Below are 26417 nucleotides of genomic sequence, written 5' to 3'. Positions count from 1 at the left end.
ACTGGGCTTGTGATCCATTATATAGTCTTCTTCTAAAAACTGGGCATTGGTGCTAACAATGACCTTCTGGTCTTTAGGACTATAAAATAAACCACCTTTCATTCCTTTGGGATATCCTACAAACACGCGAACTTCTGTACGGGATTCTAACTTATCAGCATCTGGTTTCAACACATGTGTTGGACTACCCCAAATCCGAATATGTCTTAGACTGGGTTTTCGCCCATTCCACAATTCTATGGGAGTAGAAGAAACTGATTTAGAAGGTACTAAGTTCAGAACGTATACTGCTGTTTCCAGAGCATATCCCCAAAACGAATTTGGTAATTCTGAATAACTCATCATTGATCTAACCATCTCCATAAGAGTCCTATTCCTTCGTTCTGCTACACCATTCTGTTGGGGTGTTCCAGGTGCAGACAATTGGGATTGAATCCCGGCCTCTGATAAGTAATTCCTAAACTCTCCTAAGAGGTATTCGCCACCATGATCAGACCGTAGTGTCTTGATACTTTTACCTAGTCGTTTCTCCACATCAGCCTTGTATTCTTTGAACTTATCAAAGCACTCGGACTTGCGGCGCATTAGGTAAATGTATCCATATCTTGAATAATCGTCTATGAAAGAGACAAAATATTCAAAACCTCCTCTTGCCTGGACAGACATAGGACCACACAAATCAGAGTGAACCAATTCTAACACTTCTTTGGCTCTATACCCCTTGGCCTTGAACGGCCTTTTGGTCATTTTACCTTCTAAGCAGGATTCACAAGTTGGAAAATTTTCCAACTCTAATGAACTCAAAAGTCCATTGGCTATAAGCCTCTGAATCCTACTTAAGTTAATGTGACCAAGCCTTAGATGCCAAAGATATGCTTGGTTCATTTCCGAAGGTTCTTTTCTCTTATTAGAATTAGAAGATGAGTTATAAATTTCCATGTTTTGCTTTGTGGAAGAAATTAGATTTAATGTATACAAATTGCCAACTAATGCACCAGAACAGATAATCACTTTATTTCTTTTAATAACTACATCGTTACTGAAAGAAACTGAATATCCATCTAAAAACAGTTTAGAAACTGGAATTAAATTCTTTCTAAAACTGGGTACATAAAGACAATTTCTTAAAACCAAATGTTAATTTCTACTAAAAGATAAGTAGACGTCTCCCACTGCAACAGCTGCCACCTTAGTAGCATTGCCCATGTAGACGGTAATCTCCCCTTCAGATAGTCGTCGGGTTTCCTGGAACCCCTGCAAGGAATTACAGACATGATCAGTGGCTCCCGTATCTACACACCAGGTGCTGGTAGATAACACCGCTAAACATGTTTCAATAACTAGAGCATGAGATATACCTTTGTTTTGGTTCCTACGAGGACAGTCCGCCTTCCAATGTCCTGCCTGCTTGCAGATGAAGCACTTTCCCTTCGGCTTCTTCACTCCAGCTTTAAATCCCGTACTCTGAGATTTATTCACTTTCTTTGCTGAGCCGACTTGTTTCTTCTTCTTCTTTCCTTCGGTTTAGAAGTAGAACCATTTTCGAAAGTGAATTTGAGAATTGTGACGAAATAATCCTTCTTCTGCTTCAGTAGTTCCCCTAATGAATAAATCCTTTTATTCATATTATAGTTCAGGCGGAACTGCTCAAAACTTCTAGGTAGCGTTTGGAGTATCATATCGATCTGGGTTTCCCCATCAATTTCTCCTCCAAGGATCTGTATCTCGTTCAGATAAGCCATCATCTTTAGGATATGATCCCTTACAGGAGTACCCTCTTGCATGGTGGCTGTCATTATCTTTCTCATAGCTTCTTGTCTAGAAGCCCTATCATGATGACCAAAGAGTTCCTTGAGATTGTTCATAATATCATAAGCTGTTGGTAAATCTTGATGCTGATGTTGCAATACATTTGACATTGAAGCCAAAATGTAACACCGCGCCATCTCATCTGCCTTTACCCATCTCTTATGATATTCAATCTCCTCTTGGGTAGATTCACCAGTGGGTGCATTAGGGCACTGCTCAGTCAGTACAAATTTATAGCTTTCAGCAGTAAGAACAATGTCCAGGTTTCTTTTCCAATCTATGTAATTAGGTCCAGTAAGTCTATTTTGTTAAAGTATGATGGACAGTGGGTTGAAAGTCATCCTAAGAATCACAAATAACTTTTGGTCAGAACTCTAAATTTAGAATAATATTGATTCCTCAAACAATACTATTTTAAATTAACCAACACCTTATAACACCGTGAATTTTGTATGCCACGTTAGTGTGGACGTATACAAATTCAACATTTGTAAAAGGAGGGTTTTAACCCATTAATTTTATTATCTTGTCAACCTTACTTTTTGACAAATAAAATTAATAGTTGGTATTATTTGGTCACACAAATAATAGTAGTGACTCCGTTGGGGAGGATACTATTAGATGTGTCTAAGTGTATACCATTACTTGACACTAAGTGCATTAATAAGATTATGCCCCTTCCGTTGGGGAAGATCACACGCTCTTAATTAATTTCCTATAGTCATCCAAAAATGGAAGTCTGTTCTAGTGATCCACAAACAAGCTCATCCGTTATGGAGGAAGGCACTCAGAGCCAACGCGCAAGCTTGTTTGTATCACTTACAAACCAGTAATGGAGACCATGGGATTTATTTAAAAATCTCTCTCCCACTTAGTTATTTATAAATGAGGAATTTTAACTATGCTAGCCTACTTTACTTGTAAACTAACATGCACACACAGCACAATATAAAAGCAATAAATAGAAAATCTAATTTCAACTATTATGGCTTTTATCTCTAGTTGTCCTCCGTGTGTTGTCATCCCAAGCTGCTGCCATATTTGGCCACCGCCACCGGGTCTAGCTGTCGCATCCATCTTGCTCCTAGTTCCGCTGCGCCTCTGGTCCTTAGAAGGTTCCACGCTTTGCAAGATTCGATCTGCGACATAAATAGAATTTTACATTTTTGATCCTATATTCCATAAAAGGAATGTACATGTATTTAGATCAAAAATAAAATCCTAATAAAACTAAATACAGCTCCTGCTGTATTTTAATACAATCATGCACACACATATAAATGCCCTTGACATGTCCAAGGGTCCAATCACACACATAATAACTAAAAGACATAATAGTTGGATCCTGCATCCACAAAGTTAGCACATCCTACTATTAACCTGCCTAAATTATGTATGACATGTGCATAATTAAACTAAATACCAAATACACAGAGGCAAAACCCTAGCTCTGATACCAATTTTTGGTTGCTACTCGAAAAACCTATAGGTTCCACTGTACAAAAATTTTGTACAAAGGTCTGAACCTTTTCCTAGCTACCATGTGTTCTTTTAAATTAAATTTTGGATCGCCTGCGGAACTTAATGCGTTTGATCCAAAACTTAATCTATTTGTTCTTTTAGGTTTTGACTTGAATCTCCTGCGGAACTTAACACGTTCGACCCAAGTCTCCTTAAGTTATTAATTCCATTAAATATTATTTTCCATAATTGGTTCCCAGTACTGACGTGGCGAGGCACATGACCTTCTTGGATATGGGAGCAACCACCACCGACTAGACAAAACCTTTTATAGAAAGATAATATTTAATTTCCTAAAATAACTTTAGGTTAACCAAAGAGAATAATCAAATCACAAGGAAAAGAAAAAAACAAAAGAACACAACTTCGAAAAACATATTCGAAATTCTAGAACGTAAGCCTCTTGTATTTGGTATTATTTCCATAAATAACTAGCATGATGCGGAAAGAAAAATTACTAGTTATACCTTGTAGGAAAAAAACCTCTTGATCTTCTACCGTATTCCTCTTCTAACCTCGGACGTTGTGTGGGCAACGATCTTCCGAGATGAGAAACCACCAACCACCTTCTTCTCCTCCAAGCAAGGTTCGGCCACAAAGGAAAACTTCACCAAGGAGAAAAACCAAAATACTAACCAAGTTCCACGAGATGCTAGCTTTCTCTCCTTCTTCTTCTTCTTCTCCGAGTAGTATCCGGCCACCACAAGAGCTCCAATGGAAGAAGGAGATTCGGCCACCACAATAGGAAGAGAAAAAGAAGATGGCCGGCCACACCAAGGAACAAAAGAGGGAGAGAAAATAATAGATGTTGTATCTTGTGAAGGCACCCTCACCCCTTCTTTTATATTCCTTGGCCTAGGCAAATTAGGAAATTTAATTACAATAAAATTTCCTTAATTCCCTTGACATGATTTAATTGAGAAAAATAAAATAATATTTCCCCAATTAATCAATGATGGCCGGCCACATCAATGGGAAGCAAATTGGACAAGTTTTAATCAACAATTAAAACTTTCCTTATTTGTTTTCGGAAATTTTAAAAATAAAATTTCTCTTCAAAAAATCTCTTCATGATTAATAAAAAGAAATTTCCATAATTTTAATTTTACAACATGTGAATAATTTTTAAAGAGAAAATAAAATATCTCACCAATCTACAAATAAGGAAAGAGATCTAATCTCTTTCTTTAATCTTTTGTAAATTTTACAAGAGAGATAATTTAATTTAAATCCTCTTTAATAAATTATTTCTTCCACATAATAAAAATTAAAATTGAAATTCTTTTTAATTTATTTTGGCCGGCCCTACTAGCTTGGGTTCAAGCTAGGGCCGGCCACCCAATATTATAACTAGGCCGACCCTAGCTTGTTCCCAAGCTAGCTTGGTCGGCCCCTATTGGGTGGGTATAGAAGGTGGGTATAAGTGGGTATAGAAATCTATAAATAAGAGGCTACGATAGGGACCGAGAGGAGGAATTGGTTTTGGTCTCCTGATAAAATTAAGCATCCCGTGTTCGCCCCGAACACACAACTTAATTTTATCAATGATAATTCATTCCACTAGAGAACTATCATTGAACTACCGCACCAATCCCAAATTACATTTTTGGGCTCCTTCTTATTATGAGTGTGTTAGTCTCCCTGTGTTTAAGATATCGAATGTCCACTAATTAAGTGAGTTACTGACAACTCATTTAATTAATATCTAAGTCCAAGAGTAGTACCACTCAACCTTATTATCATGTCGGACTAAGTCCACCTGCAGGATTTAACATGACAATCTTTATGAGCTCCTCTTGAGGACATTATCAACCTAGTATCTCTAGGACACAGTTTCCTTCTATAATCAACAACACACACTATAAGTGATACCATTTCCCAACTTATCGGGTTTATTGATTCATCGAACTAAATCTCACCCATTGATAAATTAAAGAAATAAATATCAAATATATGTGCTTGTTATTATATTAGGATTAAGAGCACACACTTCCATAATAACTGAGGTCTTTGTTCCTTTACAAAGTCAGTATAAAAGAAACGACCTCTAATGATCCTACTCAATACACTCTGAGTGTACTAGTGTAATTATATAGTTAAGATAAACTAATACCTAATTACACTATGACCTTCTAATGGTTTGTTCCTTTCCATTTTAGTCGTGAGCTACTGTTTATAATTTATAAGGTACTGATAACACCATCTTCTGCATGTGACACCACATACTATGTTATCTACAATATAAATTATATGAACAACTACAAACAAATGTAGACAATTTGACCAAATGTGATTCTTTATTCATAATAAATGTTTACAAAGCTTAGGCTTTCAGTATACACTCCAACAGGTATTTCTTATGTTCTCCCAAATTGTGCCAATTAAAATTAAAATCAATATCTCATGAATTAGGCACATTTTACTCCTCCAAAGAGTAAATGATAAATCTATTTCATTTTCAAAAGTTAATAATAACCCTGAAAATGCTCCTTGAGTGTCAATTTCTTGAAAGTTGGGTTAACTACCCTTCTTCTTAGAGTTGACACTCTCTAACCTATCTATGGGGTAGAAAAAATGCTCCTAGGAACCCAACACCTATTGGTGCTCCTTGGATGCTCTAGGTATTCACTAGCAATAACTTCCCTAGATACCTTCCTAGTGACTTTGTTTGGCTTCTTAGAAGTCTTGGTCACTTTTTCTAGGTCAACCCTGGGGATTTCTTCCCTTGTGACCTTCTTAGTGACTTTCTTAGACTTCTTAGAAGTCTTAGTCACATTTGTTGCAAAAATGCTCTTAGGGATGACCTCCCTAGTATTTTTAGTTTGCCCACTAGACCTAGGGTTTGTTCCATAACTATATGGAACTCTATGGTAAGTAGGTACATCCTTTTTGGTTTTAGGTTTGTATCCCAAACCCTTATGACCATTGGATGACTTTGATACTTCTAGACCTAGGTTTTGACTCTTGGACCCTTGTGCCATATTTGTGATTTTTCTAAGAGTCCTCTCTAATTTGTCAAGTCTTGACCTCGATACTTGATTTTCCTTCCATAATTCTTCAACCTTAGGTTTTTCACTAAAACCTTGATTTTTTTTCTTCTTAGGCAAATACCTAGAATCCTTAGGGTTCTTGCCTAAATTCCTATCTACCTTTCTAAACCTAGGTTGAGAGGTTTTAGCATGATAAGCTACATGATTTTCCTTAACTTTATCATGTCTCCTATTTTCATGGTAAATAGCATTGAAATGATATAAGTTAGAACTAGCATGCTTTTTACCATGATTTAAAGGGGTAGGCTCAATAAAAGTTACCTTCTTTTTTACCTTGGATACTCCCCCTTGAGTTGAGCTTTCTCCTTGAGCCTTGACCACCTTCTTCCCCTTAGAGTATTGACTTCGGTAATGCCCTCTTTGTTGGCACAAGAAACACACAATGTGCTCCTTGCTCTTCTTTGTTCCGGGGATGGTCTCCTTGGGCTTCTCCTTGCCCTTGGGTGCCACTTGGCCCTTCTTCTTGGCCAAGTTGGGACACTTGCTCTTGTAGTGCCCATTCTCCCTACACTCAAAACATATAATATGATTTTTATTATTAATTGAACTATTTATACCTTCTTGTGTAGGGGTGGCACTTGGTCCTCCATGTGATATGGATGTAGAGGCTTCCTCTTGATCCGATAGTGATGCTCCTCCATTAGTTTCAACTTGACTTGTGGAGGTGGAAGCTACTTCATCCTCTTCTTTTCTTGACCCGGATGTGGAGACTTTTCCTTCTTCTTGATCCGGTGTCACCGAAGATCGCTCCCCCTCAATCCTAGAGGTGGAGACTTCTTCATCTTGGACATGGAACAAGGAGTATGCCCTCTCCTTGCCATCTTCATTGCATTCCCTCGAAGATGAAGCTTTTTCTTGGACTTCTTCTTCAGAAGTTGAGCATCTCTCAACTTCGGAGTCCTCTTCTTGGTCTTGCTCCAATGAGTCGCCCTCTTTGGATTCCCCTTGATTCGGTACAGTGGAGGGGATCTCATGAATTGATGCCACTTTGCTCAAAGCTCCTTGGCATCCTTGAACTCTCCAATTTGCTCCAAAATATGACTAGCCAATAGATTGACCAAAAGCTTAGTCACCTTGTCATTGACCTCACATCTTTGGATTTGTTCTTGGCTCCATTTGCTCTTCTTGAGAATTTTGCCCTTTGAATTCTTGGGAGCTTCGAAGCCTTCCATTAGAGCAAACCATTGCTCTATCTCCATCATCAAGAAATTTTCGATTCTTGATCTCCAAGAATCGAAGCTTGTAGATGTGTATGATGGAGCCACCCTTGTGTCAAATCCAAGTCCATCTTGGAATTGCATCTTGAATTTGAGCTTCTTAAATTCTTTGACTTTGATGAGTTTGCTCCAACTTCTTCACCCTCTAGCTTTGCTTGTTTTGTTTGCCCCTTCCGGCGATGATTTCGGTGAAGAGCGACCTCACTCTTGTTAGAGTGTATACTAAAAGCCTAGCTTTTGTAAACATTTATTTGTTGAAATAAAAGAATCACATTGGTCAATATCTACATTTATTTGTTAAATGTAATTGTTCAATTAATTTATATAATAGACAACATGGAGTGTGGTGTCACACTCAGAAGATCATGTTGTCAGTTCTCTATAAATTATAAACAGTTGTTCATGACTAAGATGGAAAGGAACAAGCCATTAGAATAATCATAGTGTAATTAAGTATTAGTTTATCTTGACTAATAAATTACACTGATACACTTTAAGTGTATTGAGTAGGATCATTTAGGTATGTTTTTTTTGTAATGACTTAATAAAAGAACTAGACCTTAGTTATTATGGAAGTGTGTGCTCTTAATTCTAATATAATAACAAGCACATATATTTAATATTTATTTCTTTGACTTATCAAAGGGTGAGGTTTAGCTCGATAAATCAATATGCCCGATAAGTTGGGAAATGATATTACTTATAGTGTGTGTTGTTGATTATAGAAGGAATCTGTGTCCTAGTTATCTAGGTTGAGAATGTCCCCAAGAGGAGCTCATAAGGATTGCCATGTTAAACCCTGCAGGTGGACCTAGTCTGACATGACAATAAAGTTGAGTGGTACTACTCTTGGAGCTAGATATTAATTAAGTGAATTGTCAGTAACTTACTTAATTAGTGGACATTCGTAATCTTAAACACAGGGAGACTAACACACTCATGATAAGAAGGAGCCCATAATGTAATTTGGGATTGGTGCGGTAGTGCGGTAATAACTCTCTAGTGGAATGAATTATTATCGATGAACTTGAGTTGTGTGTTCGGGGCGAACACGGGATACTCAAGCTCATCGGAAGGCCAAAACCAATTTCTCCTCTAGGTTCCTGTCGTAGCCTCATTATAGCCTCAAGTCCATCCAAATGTAAGGCTCTTCTTGGTGTCCAAGAAGGGGGTCGGACCATTGCTTGGTGACCAAGCAATGGCCGGCCACATCCTCTTGTAGGGGCCGGCCCTATAGCTTGGTGACCGAGCTTGTAGGGGCCGGCCATAATAATTCAAAAATGGAGGGTTGTTTTGAATTTTTAAAATCTTCTCTTTGTAGAAAACTATAAGTTTTAAAAGAGAGATTTTATTTTTTAAAACTTTCCTTATTTGAATTAGGCCACATGTTTAAATAGAGAGTTTAAAAGATTTTAAAACTTTCCTTTTTAACCATCCTCATGGTTTAAAAAAAAAAGGAAAAGAAGTTTTAAAATTTAAATTTTCTATCACCATGTTAAAAAAGGAAATTTTATAAAAGAGTTTTTAAATTTAAAACATGGTTTTAATTTTTAGAAACTTTCCTTTTTTAACTCCTACTTTAGGAAAGAGAGCTTGTAAAATTTTATAAGAGTTATTCTCTTGTAAATTTTTTTTTTTAAAAAAATTATTATTCCTTTCACATGGTGGCCGGCCACCTTGCTTGGTGCCCAAGCAAGGGGCCGGCCAAGTTTAATCCTAAACCAAATAGGATTGATCTCAACCATTGATTGTTGATTGATTCAATCAAGAGAAAAGAAATGGAAAAATAAAAAGGGAAAAGGAAAAACTATTGGATGATTTTATTTTTTTGTAAAAGGTTTTTCCTTATTTGCCTTGGGCAAGTAATATAAAAGAAGGGGTGAGGGGGCTTCATGAGACACAACTCTTATTCTTTTGCTTGGGTGATCTCTTGGTGTGGCCGGCCCTCTCCCTTCTTCCTCTCCCTTTGCTCTCTTCTCCTTGGTGGTGGTGGTGGCCGGATTTTAGAAGAAGAAGGAAGAAGCTTTTGGGTGGTGTTCATCTTGGAGGATCGTCGCCCACACGACGTCCAAGACGAGGCGAGGAATACGACAGAAGATCTCGAGGTCATTAGCATACAAAGAGAAGGTATAATTAGCAATTGTTTTCCGCATCATGCTAGTTTTTCTCTTTGTAAGAATTCTAAATTCAAGAGGCAATTAGATCTAGTTTTTCGAAATAGTTTTTCGAGTTTGTGTTTTCTTCTTTTTCGAACATGTGATTCGATTGTTCCTTTTGGTTAACCTAGAGTTATTTAAGAAAATAAATATTAGCTTTCCTTAAAAGGCTTTGCCTAGGCGGTGATGGTTGCTCCCATATCCAAGAAGGCCATGTGCCTCGCCATGCAGTCCTGGAAGCTAATTTTGGAAATTAATATTTATGGAATTAATAATCTAGGTAGATTTGAATCAATAGTGTTAAGTTCCGCTTGCGATTCAAATCTAAACCATTAAGAACAAATAAGTTAAATTTAGAATCAATGATATTAAATTCCGTCTGCGATTCCTAATTTAACTTCTAAAGAACACAATAGGTTATTTAAGGAAAGGTTCGATACTTGTACAAAAATTTTTGTACAGTGAAACTAGTACGTTTTCCTAGGTTTAACCAACAGCTCTGATACCACTTGTTGGGACCGAAAAGTAGCTAGAGGGGGGGTGAATAGCTCGTCGCGTGCTAGGTGCTCGTTGTAGCTTGTTTCTTTAGAAATATGCAGTGGAAAATACAGAGACAAACTACACAATGCTAACAAGGAGGGTTTACTTAGTATCCACCTCACAAGAGGTGACTAGTCCAAGGATCCACACCTACTCACGCACCCTCCACTAAGAAATTAAATCACTCCTTTTCGGTAACTACCGAAGGCGGAGAAGCCCTACAAGCTCACAGTACAAGAAGAAAGAAAGGAAAACAAATACAAGCAATAGCTTACAGGTTTTTACAACTGAAAACCCTAACCCTAGCTTTCTTCTTCAGCTATAGATCCGCCTCTTGACTTGGAAGACCTCCAAGAACCTTCAAGAACTGGCGGTGAGAACCCTGTGGAGAAGCTCTGTGATCGCTGGTGAAGATCGGAAGAAATGGCCGATAGTTCTACTGAAGGAATCGCACGCCTGCAGCCTTTATCTGCGCCAACGGTCGGATCCCAATCGATTGAATTGCTCCCAATCGATCGGGGAGGCTTTGGATCGATCGGCTGATCAATCCAGAGCGCCTCTGTGCTCTCAAGAAGTGCCTGGATCAATCAACGGATCGATCCAAGGCTTATCGCGATAAATCGCAGCTTCCCAATCGATCCACTGATCGATTGGGGCCTCTGGATTGATCCACTGATCGATCCAGCAGGCTTCTGTGCGCTCGCGACTGCCTCCCAATCGATCCACTGATCGATTGGGACGAAGGCTTCTCGCAGGGACTCCCCAATCGATCGCCCGATCGATTGGGCTCTAGCCAATCGATCGGTTGATCGATCCAGCTGCTGGTTTTTGCCCAAAACCAAGTCCCAAGCCCCCAAACCAACATCCAGTCAATCCATGACCTGTTGGTTCATCATGCCTAGCATCCGGTCACCCTTGACCTGCTAGGACTCCCTCACCAAGTGTCCGGTCAAACTTGACCCATCTGGATTTCCCTGTGCCTGGCTTCACTCACCAGAACTTCCCTTCTGCCTAGCTTCACTCACTAGGACTTCCATCTGCCTAGCTTCACTCACTAGGACTTTCCTTCTGCCTGACTTCACTCACCAGGTCTTTCACCTAGCTTCACTCACTAGGATTTTCCTTCTGCCTAGCTTCACTCACTAGGTCTTTCCTTCTGCCTGACTTCACTCACCAGGACTTCCATCTGCCTAGCTTCACTCACTAGGACTTTCTTTCTACCTAACATCTCAGTTAGGACTTCCCAGTCAAGTATCCAGTCAACCTTGACCTACTTGACTCTTCTTCAACCAACCTGATCAGACCTTGATCAGAGGGAAATTGCACCAACAATCTTCCCACATGAACAACTGCACCTGTATTGTTCATGTGTCGTCTGCATGTATTGGCAAACATCGAAACTATGACCAAGACTCAAGCTTGGTTAACCGGGTCAACCTTGACCTAAGAGATATTGCTCCAACAAACTCCTGGTCAACCGTGACCTGTTGGGTCTCCATGCCTAGCATTTGGCCACACCGACCAACCTCGAACTAGCCTTCTAGCCTCCTCCATCAGCCTTGTGTCCCTCCGATATCTCCTCATCCTTCACGCCTTGCCTTCAAGAGCTTCCTTCGGCCTCATCCTAGTTGTCGAGTTCTCCTCACCAAGTCACACTAGGACTTACCTTGCCAAGACCACATGCTTGAACTTACAACCTTTGCCAAGATCACACTTGGACTTTTCAATTGCATGGCTCCTCACCAAGACTTTCTCCTTTGCCAAGATCACACTTGGACTTTCAAATTGCCTGACTCCTCACCAGGACTTTCTCCTTTACCAAGATCACACTTGGACTTTCCAATTGCCTGGCTCCTCACCAGGACTTTCTCCTTTACTAAGATCACACTTTGACTTTCCAATTACCTAACTTCCAGTTAGGACTTCTAGATGCCTAACTTCCAGTTAGGACTTACCCAGTCAAGTCTCCTGTCATCCCTGTCCTACTTGACTTGTCTTCTTATCAACCTTGTCAACCCTTTGACCATCTCCATAACCGGACGATTGCTCCAGCAATCTCCTTATATTGTCAATCTCCTTATATTTTCAAACTCCTTATATTGCCAAACTCCATATATTGTCAAACATCAAAGCTCAAATCCTGACTCAAGCTTGACTCAACTCAAGCTTAGTCAAACTGGTCAAACTTGACCAAAGGAAATTGCCCCAACAATCTCTCCCTTTTTGATGTTTGACAATAACTCTAAGTTAGGCTAAATCTCATAGCCTTAACCTCTTCTTTATACCAAGGCTAAATCTCATAGTCTTAACTTCTTCTTTACACCAAGACTAAATCCCATAGCCTTAACCTCTTCTTTATCACAAGGCTAAATCCCATAGTCTTACATTCTTCTTTACACCAAGGCTAAATCTCATAGCCTTAACCTCTTCTTTATCACAAGGATAAATCCCATAGCCTTACCTCTTTGATAAAGCATGAATGAAGATTTCCTTCATTCTCTCCCTTTCCTAAAGGGCAAACACCCCTGCTTGAGATGAAGGCCTAACTTAACCTCCAATTCTCCCCCTTTGTCACACATCAAAACCAGAAAACAAACTATTCTCCATAAGAGTTAACTTTTCGTTGTTTACAACCTCATATATTGTTAACAACCCCACAATGAAGATCTTATAGTCTTCATTGTCACCAAAGCTCCCCCTTGAGCTCTACTTCACTTCACAACGCTCATCCTAGATCATGTATCAACTTCCCAATGAAACTCCCATTCATTGTGTTCAATGCTCCCCCTTGAGCAGTAATCTTCATCTCAATGCTCATCCAAGAGCATTTTTCACTTTACCAATGAAGGTCTGATCCCCTTCATTAACCCAATGCTCCCCCTTGAGCAATAATCTACTCCTCAATGCTCACCCGAGAGCATTTATCATCCTAGCAATGAAGATAACCAATCTTCCATTGCTCCCCAATACTCGACCTTGAGTATTAATTCATCACGAAGGTTTAATCCCCTTCCAAGGTCTTTGAAAAGATTTTTATATTTTCAAAGAGTAACTTCCCCTAAAAACATGGTCAAACATCTATCATTCCACCAACAATGACTTGGGGTTCCTAAATAATTAGAAAAATCAAAACTCGAAGTTTTGAGGTTCAAAATTCAATAATGAAACTAAACCTCAACCTAAACTTCACCTAAGTCAACATTAACCAAACCATGCTTGTTTTCATCATGAAAAACTCCCCCTAAATGTATACAAATATATTCCAAGGGGTTTGGAGTGGTTAACGGGACTCGAAGTGACTTGAAATGCTGAAATCAAGCTTTTTAGGCCAAAATCAGACTTCCCAATTGATTAAAGTTAGGACTCAATTGAATTGAAATCACTTCAATCGATCCATTGATCGATTCCGTAAGCTACTGCTTGCAGAAATTTCCTCTGAATCGATCGACTGATCGATCCAGACTGGGTCAATCGATCGGCTGATCGATTCACTACCTTTCTATTCATGGGAATTGGCTTCCCAACCGATCAGCTAATCGATTGAACCCAATCCAATCAATTGGATGATCGATTGGGTTTCTGATTTCTCTGAAATCTAGTTTCAGTGAAATTCAGAAACTCCCTAAAAATTCTACAAAAATCTAAAAATCATGAAAACTCATGTAGTCATTATTTAGGGTATACTTTATCAAGGAAAATAGTTTTCTATGAAAATACTTCCTATTTTCAAAGATTGACACAACTTTGAAAACCCTTAAAAACTTTAATGTTTTCTCCTAGTTTGTGTCTAACTTTTCAATGATGATTACTATTAAAAGATAGTATTCACCAAGGTTTTCAAAAGACATTTTAAAACTAATATCCAACCATGTTCTTTGGGCTCAATGCATATGACTTGTACATTAGCTTTCCCAATGATTGGAAATCACATGATTATATGCTTTGATGAACCTAAAACTCAACAAGATGCACTAAATCAACATCTTGAGTTTTGTTCACCATCCTAACATCTCACTTGTATCTAATGTGTATTAGAACACATTCAAGTCACCTTATAGTTCTTGTGAGATGTATATTTGATTTTGCCCTAAACTAAGGGATCATGCGTACCTATCTAGGCATTATAAGACTTATGATCATTCACCTAGAATGTCATTTGGTATAATCACACTAATTGGGATATTTACCATTCATGATGAATGCCTTTTGTCCTTAATTACAAGAAAATTGACATAATGCATGATGATCAATGGCATACATCAAAATAAGCAATTTTTAAAAGAGAAAAAAAAAACATGCTATAGCTACATGATGTATGTATGACATGATATGTTATTTTTGTATTTTTCATAATAAAATGAATGCAACACATGATTTCATGACATATAATATGTAATCAATCATGGCATTTTAGCATAAATAAAATATACCTAGATAATCTATCTAAGTATCCTTAAACCTTAGCTAAAACCTTAAGATTAAACCTAGATTGCTTATCTCTTGAAGGAATGCCAAAACCCAACTTGGCATTTCTTTTACCCCTTTTCTATTTGTGCCAATTGAAATTAAGAATTCAATCCTCAAATATTTGTTTGGCACATATCACTCTCTTTAAGGATCAAACATTTAGATTAAGACTTAATTTTGCTCTTAATCCCTTAAGAACATACTAATATCTCAATTAGACATTTCTTATCCTTTCTCCAAGTGTGTCAACTTACCTTTGCTGTTATTCCTTAAGGTTTGGCACAACTTACTCTTCCAAAGAGTAATTAAAATCAAATTAAGGCTTAGATTCACCTTTAACCTTCTAAGAAAATGTCAAACTCACAACTTGGCATTTCTTATCCTTTTCTAAATGTGTCAATTTAAATTAAGTTCAAATCATCAAAGTTTGACACATTTTACTCTTCCACAGAGTAAACATCTTACATTAGGACCTAGATTTTCCTTTAATTATCCTAAGAAAATACCAAAACCCCAATTTGGTATTTCTTATGTTTTCCCAATTGTGCCAATTTAATTCAAACATAATTCCTTAAGATTTGGCACATGTTACCCTTTCCAAGAGTGACAATTTAGATTAAGGTTTACATTTCCCTTAATTCCATAAGAAAATGTCGAATTCCAAATTTGACATTACTTTTGCTTCTCTCAAGTATGTCAATTTAAATTAGATTCAACTCCTCAAATTTTGACACATTTTACTCTTTCAAGAGTAACACTAATAATCCTTTTTCATTTTCAAAGGTTAGTGAAACCTTGAAAATGCTCTCAAGTGTCAACTTTACCAAGGTTGGGTTAACAACCCTTTCGATTAGAGTTGACACTCTCTAAACCCATTTAGGGTGTAGAGAATATGCTCCTAGGAACCCAATACCTATTGGTGCTCCTTGGATGCTCTAGGTACTTACTAGGGATAACTTCCCTAGATACCTTCCTAAGGACCTTTCTTGGCTTCTTAGAAGCCTTGGTCACTTCCACTAGGTCACTTCTAGGACTAACTTCCCTTGTAAACTTCTTTGTGACTTTATTTGTCCTTTTTGGACCCTTAGTCACCTTTACTAGGTCAACCCTAGGAATGACCTCCCTTGTGACCTTCTTTGTGACTATGTTAGACTTCTTGGAAGTCTTAGTCACATTGGTCTTGCCAAAAATACTTTTAGGGATTCCTTCCCTAGTATCTTTGACTTGACCTCTAAACCTAGGATTGGTCTCATAGCTATATGGAACTCTATAAAAGGAAGTCACATCCTTCTTGGCTTTAGGTTTGTATCCCAAACCTCTATAGCATTGGATGACTCTTGTCTAGCTCTACCTAGAGTTTTCTCATTTTGACCCTTAAGTATATTTTCCATTCTTGCTAGAGTCATCTCTAAGTTATCAAGTTTTGATCTCAAGACTTGGTTTTCCATCATTAAATCCATAGATTTTGATTTTTCTTGACTCCTATGAGCATTTCTATTCTTAGGCATATATCTAGAGTCCTTGGTGTTATTGCCTAAGTTGCTATTTACCTTTCTAACTTTAGGTGTGGTGAATCTAGCATGAGAAGGAATATATTTGTCCTTACTTCTATCATACCTCCTAATCTCATGGCAATTAGCATTTAAATGATGTACATTATTTCTAACATGCTCTTTACCATTTCTAAAAGGAATTGCATCATTAAATGTTACCTTGGGTTTGCTCTTAAAAGCTCCCCCTAGACTTGTGCTTTCTCCTCTAACTTTGATTGTCTTCTTCCCTTTAGGGCATTGACCCCGGTAATGCCCATTTTGATTGCATGAGAAGCACACAATGTGCTCCTTGCTCTTGAGTTCCGTGGGACCAATCTCCTTGGGCTTCTCCTTGCCCTTGGGTACTACTTGGCCCTTCTTCTTGGCCAATTTGGGACACTTACTCTTGTAGTGCCCATGCTCCCTACACTCAAAGTAAATGATATGATTTTTATTATTTTCAATTGAAGTTCCTATACCTTTGCTTGTAGGGATGATGCTTGATTCTCCATTTGATGTAGCTTGCATTGTGGAGGTTGCATCATCTTCTTCTTCTTCTCCTCTTGAGAGTGTGGGTGCTTCCACTTCTTCAACTCTTGAGGATGTGGATGATTCCACCTCTTCCTCTCTTGAAGATGTAGAGGATCTCTCATCTTCTTCCTTCTCCTCCTCTTCCTTCTTCTCCTCGAATGTTGACCTTGTGTCAACATTGGATTGGTCCTTCTCTTGTTGGACTAATGAGCCCTTCTCCTTGGGCTCCTCCACTCCTTGGAGTTGTGTAGGGTTCTCATGATAGGCAATGATCTTTTTCCAAAGATCACATGCACTAGTGTATTAACCTACACTCAAAAAGATATTAGAAGGTAATAAATTAAGGAATATGTTCATTACCTCCTTATCCGCCTCCGTTAGCTCCTTTTGTTCCTCGGTCCAATGTCGAGGTCGAAGGTGCTTCCCTTTTTTGTCCTTTGGAGCTTCAAATGGGTCCTCCAAGACCATCCATTGGCTCCAATCCATTTGGAACCAAGTCTCCAATCGGTTCCTCTAAAAATTGAAATCCTCTTTATCGTATGGAGGTGGAATCCGGATGTCCCATCCGAGAGGTCCTTCACTCTCCATCTTCTTTTTCCTCTAGCTTCTTGCTCTCTTGGCGGTTAGTCCATAGAAGAGCGACCTTGCTCTGATACAAATTGTTGGGACCTTTGTGCCCGCTAGAGGGGGGTGAATAGCGTTTCGTCTCGTTTACGTCGGTTTGCTTCGTCTTGTTGTTGTGCAGCGAAAAACTCGAAGACAAACACTCACAATGCTAACACCTAGGGTTTACTTGGTATACACCTCAAGAAGAGGTGACTAATCCAAGGATCCACACACCGACTCACTCCTCCACTATGAAATACTCCTTCTCGGTCGCATCCGGAGGCGGAGAAGCCTCGTACAAATACACACAACACTACAATACTCACACAAGAAGAAAATACAAGAATACAACTGAAATACACCCTTCTTCTTATTTACTTGTTGCTTGTTGTTATTGTCTCTTGAATCTTGGAGATGCACACCAAGAACTCTCAAGAACTGGCAAGAATCTCGGAGGAGATCACTGGTGAAAATCGCAGAAAACTGCAGGAGAAGAACTCAAAGTTCTACGGAGAAAATGCTCCGCCAAGGCTTTAAACAGTGCTCCCAATCGATCCAATCCATTCCCAATCGATTGCCACATCAGCACCGCTCCATCGCAGCCGTCCATCACCTGCATCCTGCCCAACTGTCGAATCTCAATCGATCGACCGATTAATTGGGAACATCTGAATCGATCGGTGGATCGATTCAGAAGCTTTATGTGTTCTCACGATCGCGCGAGAACTCCCCTGCCCAATCGATCGGCTGATCGATCGGCAGCTCCCAATCGATCGCCCGATCGATTGGACCCTGGTTCAATCGATCACCCGATCGATTGACCAGCCTGAACTTGAATCAAACTCAAGTCCAAAATTTTCAACCCAACTCCTGGTTAACCGTGACCTGTTGGGTCTCCATACCTAGCATTTGGCCACACCCGACCAACCTCGAACTAGCCTTCTAGCCTCCTCCATCAGCCTTGTGTCCCTCGAATATCTCCCCATCCTTCACGCCTTGCCTTCAAGAGCTTCCTTCGGCCTCATCCTAGTTGTCGAGTTCTCCTTTCCAATTCACACTAGGACTTACCTTACCAAGACCACATGCTTGGACTTACAACCTTTGCTAAGATCACACTTGGACTTTCCAATTGCCTGGCTCCTCACAAGGACTTTCTCCTTTTCCAAGATCACACTTGGACTTTCCAATTGCCTGGCTCCTCACCAGGACTTTTTTCCTTTGCCAAGATCACACTTTGACTTTCCAATTGCCTAACTTCTAGTTAGGACTTCCAGATGCCTAACTTTCAGTTAGGACTTACCCAATCAAGTCTCCTGTCATCCCTGACCTACTTGACTTGTCTTCTTATCAACCTGGCCAACCCTTTGACCATCTCCATAACCGGACGATTGCTCCAGCAATCTCCTTATATTGTCAATCTCCTTATATTTTCAAACTCCTTATATTGTCAAACTCCTTATATTGTCAAACATCAAAACTCAAATCCCGACTCAAACTTGACTTAACTCAAGTTTAGTCAAACTAGTCAAACTTGACCAAAAGAAATTGTCCCAACAATAACTTGACTAAACTAACTCCAAATCAATCCTAATTTTAACCAATGTAATCCTTATCTCCGCACCTAGCCATTGGATTTAGTCAAACTTGATTCAATTTTAATTTAGTACCCTTATTTCATGTCCTACGATTTAGTTCATCCATTTATTATTATATATTTTATTTTAAAAGTTCAATACTTAATATTCAAGTCAAGATGCTTCCCCATAAAAGTGGTACCAATGGATAGCTTATGTCGTAGACTTTCTAAATATGTGATCAATTTTAGTTTTCGACTACGATCTATGGTGAATCGACCAATAAAAGTGACAGTGAGGGCTTCCAAATATATAGTATTATTTAAAAAAAATGCCAGAAGGGGCAGTCACACTCCCTCATCCCCACGTGGCTACGCCACGGCCTATTGGTGCAATCATGCCCACCTTTGGGCACGTGTTTGTTTGTACTTTTTCTTGATGATATATAATTTATTTTTTATCAAAAAAAAAAAGATCATGCTCCACATTGTGATATATTTAGTTTTGATGTTGATAACATTTAATTTAAGATAAATCCTTATAATCTAATATTGATTGTCAAGTGTGCATAAAATATTAACTTGATAGAAGAAGTCTTAACAAGTCTAGTTGAAAGTCAGATTCCTGGTAAAAAAAGGGAAATCCAAGTAGATCAGGAGGTTGGATATAGGATGATTAAAGATCCAAAAATGAGAAGACTCTAAGAATGGAAGTTCAGCAAGTCCTCTGACACGAGGTAACTGAGAGTTAAGGGTAATTGAAATTTAGACGAACTCAATCATTAGAATGGCTAAGGATAGTGTATTAGTTGACTAATATATAAAGTTGTATCAATTGATTGATACACAAAAGAGGTGTAGGGTCTTTATTGTTCAAGGTTTAGAGTTTACAAAATCTAGGGTTGGAAATAGTCAACTACAATAACATATTATGGATCATGGTGGCAAAAGGTGAATATGCTCACCCTAGTGCCCCCGCCAATCCGTCCCAGGGCCAATACGGAGGAGTTAAATCACGGGCAGCTGCTAGCCTTTGGAATAGTGACTAACACATAAAGGAGGTATTTACCTCAACTTTGCCGAGATTCAAACCCCAGACCTCATGGTGGCAATACCTCATGCGCTAACCACTAGACCGTTGCGAGGGGACAACATATGATGGATCGTGAATACATGATGTTGGAACCCCAAGGTTGTTTTGGTGTAATCAACAAGTTAAGTTAGGTCCTGCGTTGTTTCTAACCTTGTGTCTAAGTGTGCAGGAACTTAGGAGAACAGGTACTCGAGCAGAAGACGCAGCTAGCGAGAAGGACGGCACGCTGTGCGTCCAAGGGACGAGGTGCTGCGGAAGAGTACACTGGCGGACGAGAAGGAAGTGCGCGCGGTGGTTCCGAGGTACGAAAGCCAGAGCGGAAGATTGCTCGGGGAGCAAGAGACGCAGCTAGCGCGAAGGTCGGCACGGGGTGCGACCGAGGGACGAAGTCTGCGGATGAGTACCCTGGTGGACGAGAAGGAACACGCGGCAATTCCGAGGGACGAGAAGCCGGAGGGAAGCACGCTCGAGAAGACCGGAAGATGGGTTCGGGTGAGCCCTATTCCGGATGGCAGAGATCACCCAAGCTAGCGGAGCCGGAGCGAACAGACCCGGACTAAGACGAGCCGAACTGAGACGAGTTGAACCGGAGTCGAAAAGTCAACTTATGTTGACCTTAGGGCTCCGGGCGCCCGGAACCGACCGGGGCGCCCGGAACCGACCGGGGCGCCTGGAACCGACCGGGGCGCCCGGAACCCTTCTGGGCGCCCGGAATCGACTTTTCAACAGGATCGAGTTTTGACTCGATCCGACCGTTGGGGGATAAAATTTATCCCCCCCCCAGGGCGCCCGGAACCCTTCCAGGTGCCCGGAACCCTTCCAGGTGCCCGGACCAAGACTATAAATATAGCCTTGGTCCAGAAGCTTAATTAAGAACTCACTGATTGTAAATCCAGTGCTTGCACACTCTCTTTTAGTCTAAGCTTCTGTTTTCTGCACTTCAACGCTGTATGAGGCTTCTCCGCCCGAAGGAGTTTTATTGAGCTTAATCTTCCTTGGATTAACAACCACATCGGTTGTAACCAAGTAAATCTTTTGTGCCTCGCTTTTCTTTATGCTTTTAATTTATCTGCTTAACTTAATTATGCAAGTGTTAGCCTAAAGAGTTCGAGGAGGGTTTATTTTCCTTTTTGTGTTAGCAGGATATCCAACAACCCCCTTCTAGCTGGCCCAACGGTCCTACAAGTGGTATCAGAGCCGAGTACGCCTCAGAAGGACTAACCGCCGTCTGAAGCAACAAAACGATGGCCGGAGCTAGCGACTACCCACCTGCATTCGAGGGAGAGTTTTCCATCTGGAAACAAAACATGGAGGTATACCTTAACTCAGATTCTGATATTTCTTTAATAATGAAATTTGGTTATGAAGAACCAAAGAACACGAACGGAGAAGGACTCGATCTATGCCTCTGGAACGAAAAGCAACGTGAGGAGTCTATGGCAAATGGGCGAGCAAAATATTATCTTCTGAATGTAATACCAAAGGAAGATTTCAAAAAGGTCGCAGATTATGAAAGCGCAAAAGAACTTTGGGAAAAGTTCTTGCAGCTCTACGAAGAACCTTCAGAAGCTGACATCTCAATAGACACCGAGCCACCGACAGAAGAGTCCGAAATCGAGGTAAGTACTACAACAGCCGAAGTACATCCCGAGATCGATGAAGGGGGAGAATCTTCGGAAGAAAGCAACTCGATAGGGGGAGAATCAATTACTGACAAGGTAAGTCAGGTATGGACTCGAACCTCTGATCAATTGAATGATTCAATCGAAGAATTGCCTGAAAATTTTTGAGAATCATCGAAAGAGTTTTTTTATATTAGAAAATCAATTGTCAAACTTATCCTGCAAATTTGAAATATTATCGAAAGAGTTCTTCGAATTTCAAAATATCTTAACAAAAAAATTTTGCAAGTTGGAAAATTTGCTAAAAAACTTTTGTGAATCACAAAGAAGTTTTTCGAAAGAATTATGCAACTTAGAAATATTATCGAAAACTTTTTCTGGTCCTAAAAATTTGGAATTACAAATTACTTTATTGAAAAAGTTTTATGAATTAGAAATTGATTCATCGAAAATATTTTCGGATTAAGAAACCTATTATTAATAGATTCCTGCAAATTCTTATTGTTAAAAAATTCTGGCAAATTACAAAATATTCTTTCAAATGAATTTTGCACATTGCCGAAAGAATTTTTTATAATGTCGAAAAATTTTATCAAGTTAGAATCTATGCTATTTGAATATTTTTGTGAAGTTGCAATTCAAAAAATAATAGAAATTAACATGATACAAATTATTGCATGTTTAATATCTGTGGCTTTAATTTTGAAAAAGTGTAATTTGAGAAATTATGAAAAATTGAAATGAAAATTTAAAACTTGTTGATATAAGTATCAGTATAAAATAAATAAATGCATAGAAATTTTTTTTCATGCTATCAATTTTTTTAAAATTTTCTTGCATAAATTTTTGGCTTAGAAAGTGTTTAATTATTGATGACGAATACTTAAAAAAATTTTCTTGACTTAGAAATTTGTCTTGACTTAGAAATATTTCCCTGAAAATTATTGAAATATATTTTCAAATTTTTTTTTAATGTCAACCCTTAGATTTTAGTTGTTCCCCATTTTTATTGTGATCAAAGGGGGAGAAGGAAAGTATAAGTCTAGGGGGAGGTAGAAAAAATTGAAAATTAAATGTTGGAATGTTTGAAATTTAATTACTTCTATCATGTTGCATGTTATTGCAATAAATTGTTTAATTACATATCTATTTTTGACCCTAGCTTAACTTGGGTTGATCACACCAAAAATGGGGAGATTGTTGGAACCCCAAGGTTGTTTTGGTGTAATCAACAAGTTAAGTTAGGTCCCGCGTTGTTTCTAACCTTGTGTCTAAGTGTGCAGGAACTTAGGAGCACAGGTACTCGAGCGAAAGACGCAGCTAGCGAGAAGGACGGCATGCTGTGCGTCCGAGGGACGAGGTGTTGCGGAAGAGTACACCGGCGGACGAGAAGGAAGTGCGCGCGGTGGTTCCGAGGTACGAAAGCCAGAGCGGAAGATTGCTCGAGGAGCAAGAGACGCAGCTAGCGCGAAGGTCGGCACGGGGTGCGACCGAGGGACGAAGTCTGCGGATGAGTACCCTGGTGGACGAGAAGGAACACGCGGCAATTCCGAGGGACGAGAAGCCGGAGGGAAGCACGCTCGAGAAGACCGGAAGATGGGTTCGGGTGAGCCCTATTCCGGATGGCAGAGATCACCCAAGCTAGCGGAGCCGGAGCGAACAGACCCGGACCAAGACGAGCCGAACTGAGACGAGTTGAACCGGAGTCGAAAAGTCAACTTATGTTGACCTTAGGGCTCCGGGCGCCCGGAACCATTCTGGGTGCCCGGAACCGACCGGGGCGCCCGGAACCAACCGGGGCGCCCGGAACCCTTCCGGGCGCCCGGAATCGACTTTTCAATAGGATCGAGTTTTGACTCGATCCGACCGTTGGGGGATAAAATTTATCCCCCCCAGGGCGCCCGGAACCCTTCCAGGCGCCCGGACCAAGACTATAAATATAGCCTTGGTCCAGAAGCTTAATTAAGAACTCACTGATTGTAAATCCAGTGCTTGCACACTCTCTTTTAGTCTAAGCTTCTGTTTTCTGCACTTCAACGCTGTACGAGGCTTCTCCGCCCGAAGGAGTTTTATTGAGCTTAATCTTCCTTGGATTAACAACCACATCGGTTGTAACCAAGTAAATCTTTTGTGCCTCGCTTTTCTTTATGCTTTTAATTTATCTGCTTAACTTAATTATGCAAGTGTTAGCCTAAAGAGTTCCAGGAGGGTTTGTTTTCCTTTTTGTGTTAGCAGGATATCCAACAATCCCCTCCTAGCCGGCCTAACGGTCCTACACATGAGAGGGGGATGAATCACATGATTTTGAAAACGTTCTTTTCTTTTTAAAGAATATCGAATTTACAGAGGAAATAAAACTAAGCAATAGAAGTGAGGAAAAGAAAGAACAAGCACTAACACAAGTAATTTATTACTTGGTTCAGAGCCTTTGACGACTCCTACTATGAGGCACGTACTCGTTGAGTGCTTTCGTTGGGTAATCACTATAAGTTCGAAAATGAGTTACAAAATTTGAGTACATGAACTGCAAAATGAAAGATTACCAACAACAAGATAGTATGAATAGAATTCCTTGATTGTAGGTTGTCGGAGCATCTTTTCTCATAGCAGCGCACAAGAATGAAAGTTGTAGTAAATGTTGTATAGAAGCTGTTGGTCAAAGTCTCCTTTTATAGCTCCGTCTGGGCGTCTGGATCTCCTCCTGGGCACTTGGACTGTGCTGACGTGGCAAGCTCTCATAGAAACTTCATCCCTAAAGTTGATCCACCTTTGGATGCCCAGACCCCCTCCAGACGTTTGGACCATTGTCATGGGTTCTGCAAGTTGTCACGTTCCAACTTAGCTTCTGGATGAGTTTTGCTAGTCTAGGCGCCTGGACCAATTCCAAGTGTCCGGACTGATCGAGTGCCTAGCCAGGCACCCATCCGGGCGAAACTAGTCCGAGGGCCCGGATCCCTTCCGAGCGCTCGGACAACTCTTTTTCACCCTTCTCTTTCCTATAAAAAAGAGTTAGTCCAGGCAACGATAATATGTTTATCCTGCAAAACAAAGTTAGTAAAAAAGGTAGAAGTATTAATTATATCATGTTTCCCTAAGACCAAGATCTAATCACGGTCTCAACTTAGGTTTCCCAAATGGACCTAAGTAGGACCGACGCCTACTGTTCCCTCAACCGGGAACGCATCCTTACTGGATCTCTCTCTTTCAATGACTTACCTTACTTACCTTTTGCAGACTTCCTTGATGTCAGGTCTCCTGACCCACTAGGACTTTCTGTCAGATTTCAATCAATCTGAACTTCCTCCTGTCAGATCTCAACCGATCTGGACTTCGTGTCAGCTATCAGCCTAGCTGGACTTCTTTTCTCAACCAATCTGGACTTCGTACTAGCTATCAATTTAGCTGGGCTTCAGCCTAGTATTTCGGTCCTCTAGATCCATCAAATCCTGCACACTTGGTAAAAAGATTAGACAAACAACACATCTAACTTTGATCTATTTGTTATATATCAAAACATAATTATTAGTGCAACATGCACCAACAACATATCAAATGATTGTTGAGCTAAAACCCAAAAGTTGGTTGGGGTTTTGCACAGGTTTTGCACAAGAACCCTAGATGCATTTGGTTGAAGGTTATTGTTGATAACTTTAGTTATCGATCCAAGATTATATTATTTAACTTTGTTTAATTTAAATAATGAATGATTTCTAGGTAGTCAATCATGATGTCACATCAGCAAACATCATTAAAATTTGGAATGTGATTACTACCTAAATTTAAGATTTTTGATGTTTCCAGAATAATAGAAAAATATTCTAAAAATTATCTTCACGGCTTGTTCTACGCACGGAGGCAAGTGTGTAGGGCGAGGAAGGAGTGGAGATGAGGGTAGGGGTGACGTTCTCATCCTCCCCCACGTCCGCTCTACCAGCGTCCTGCACGGTGCCGATTGGAGTGCCATTGACCTCTCGATTGAGTCAGAAGATGCTACGTCGGAGGTGTCGCTCCAGAAGCTGGAAGAGGACTTTGATGCCTGCGACCAAGGCACAGGGCGTGGCTCACATAGTCAAGGACATGGGCTAGGAGTGATCATAATGGGAAGCCGAGGCTTCAGGGCATCCAGGAGGAATAATAAGTCTCGACTTGGCAGCATGCATCAAGTACTATTGTGTGCATCACTGTGTTTGTTCTGTTGTGGTGGTTCGCTAACCCAACGATGCTACTGGTCTCGGATCCGGGGCTGTGGGATTGTCTTCTCCTCTTGCCAATGGCTACATGTGGGGAAGGATAATGAGCTCCATGCTTTTCCTGAAGAGGAGCAAGAGTATCACCACGCTGATGACGAGCATAGAGGTGTGATCTTCCGTAAATTCATTATAATTTAACTTTGAAGAAATACTTAGGGCAATATGTTTTATTTAGTTAGGAAAATATTTAGGATTGAACCATGAATAATATAATAAATATTAAATTAGATTATAAAATTATTTATGATTAAATCAAATAATATTAGGTTAAAGTAATTAACATTAAGTTATATGTATCTGATAATCATATAATCAAAATTATACATAATAATTTGAACTAAATATATTTTTAATAATCAAATGGATAGTCGATTGATTGAAATTGTAAAGGGAACAAAATAATTTTAAAGCAATTGCACAACTCAACTGATCACTGTCGGTTGATTATTA

General features: G+C 39.7%; 1 pseudogene; it reads left to right on the top strand.

Moving 5' to 3' along the window:
- The window catches only part of LOC122055189, a 36036-nt pseudogene extending 9931 nt beyond the window's left edge, over positions 1-26105 (top strand).
- Positions 26106-26417: the final 312 nt, after the last annotated feature.

The sequence above is a fragment of the Zingiber officinale genome, chromosome 3B, assembly GCF_018446385.1.
Source record: "Zingiber officinale cultivar Zhangliang chromosome 3B, Zo_v1.1, whole genome shotgun sequence".
Taxonomy (NCBI): domain Eukaryota; kingdom Viridiplantae; phylum Streptophyta; class Magnoliopsida; order Zingiberales; family Zingiberaceae; genus Zingiber; species Zingiber officinale.
This window is presented reverse-complemented; position numbering and strand designations above follow the sequence as displayed.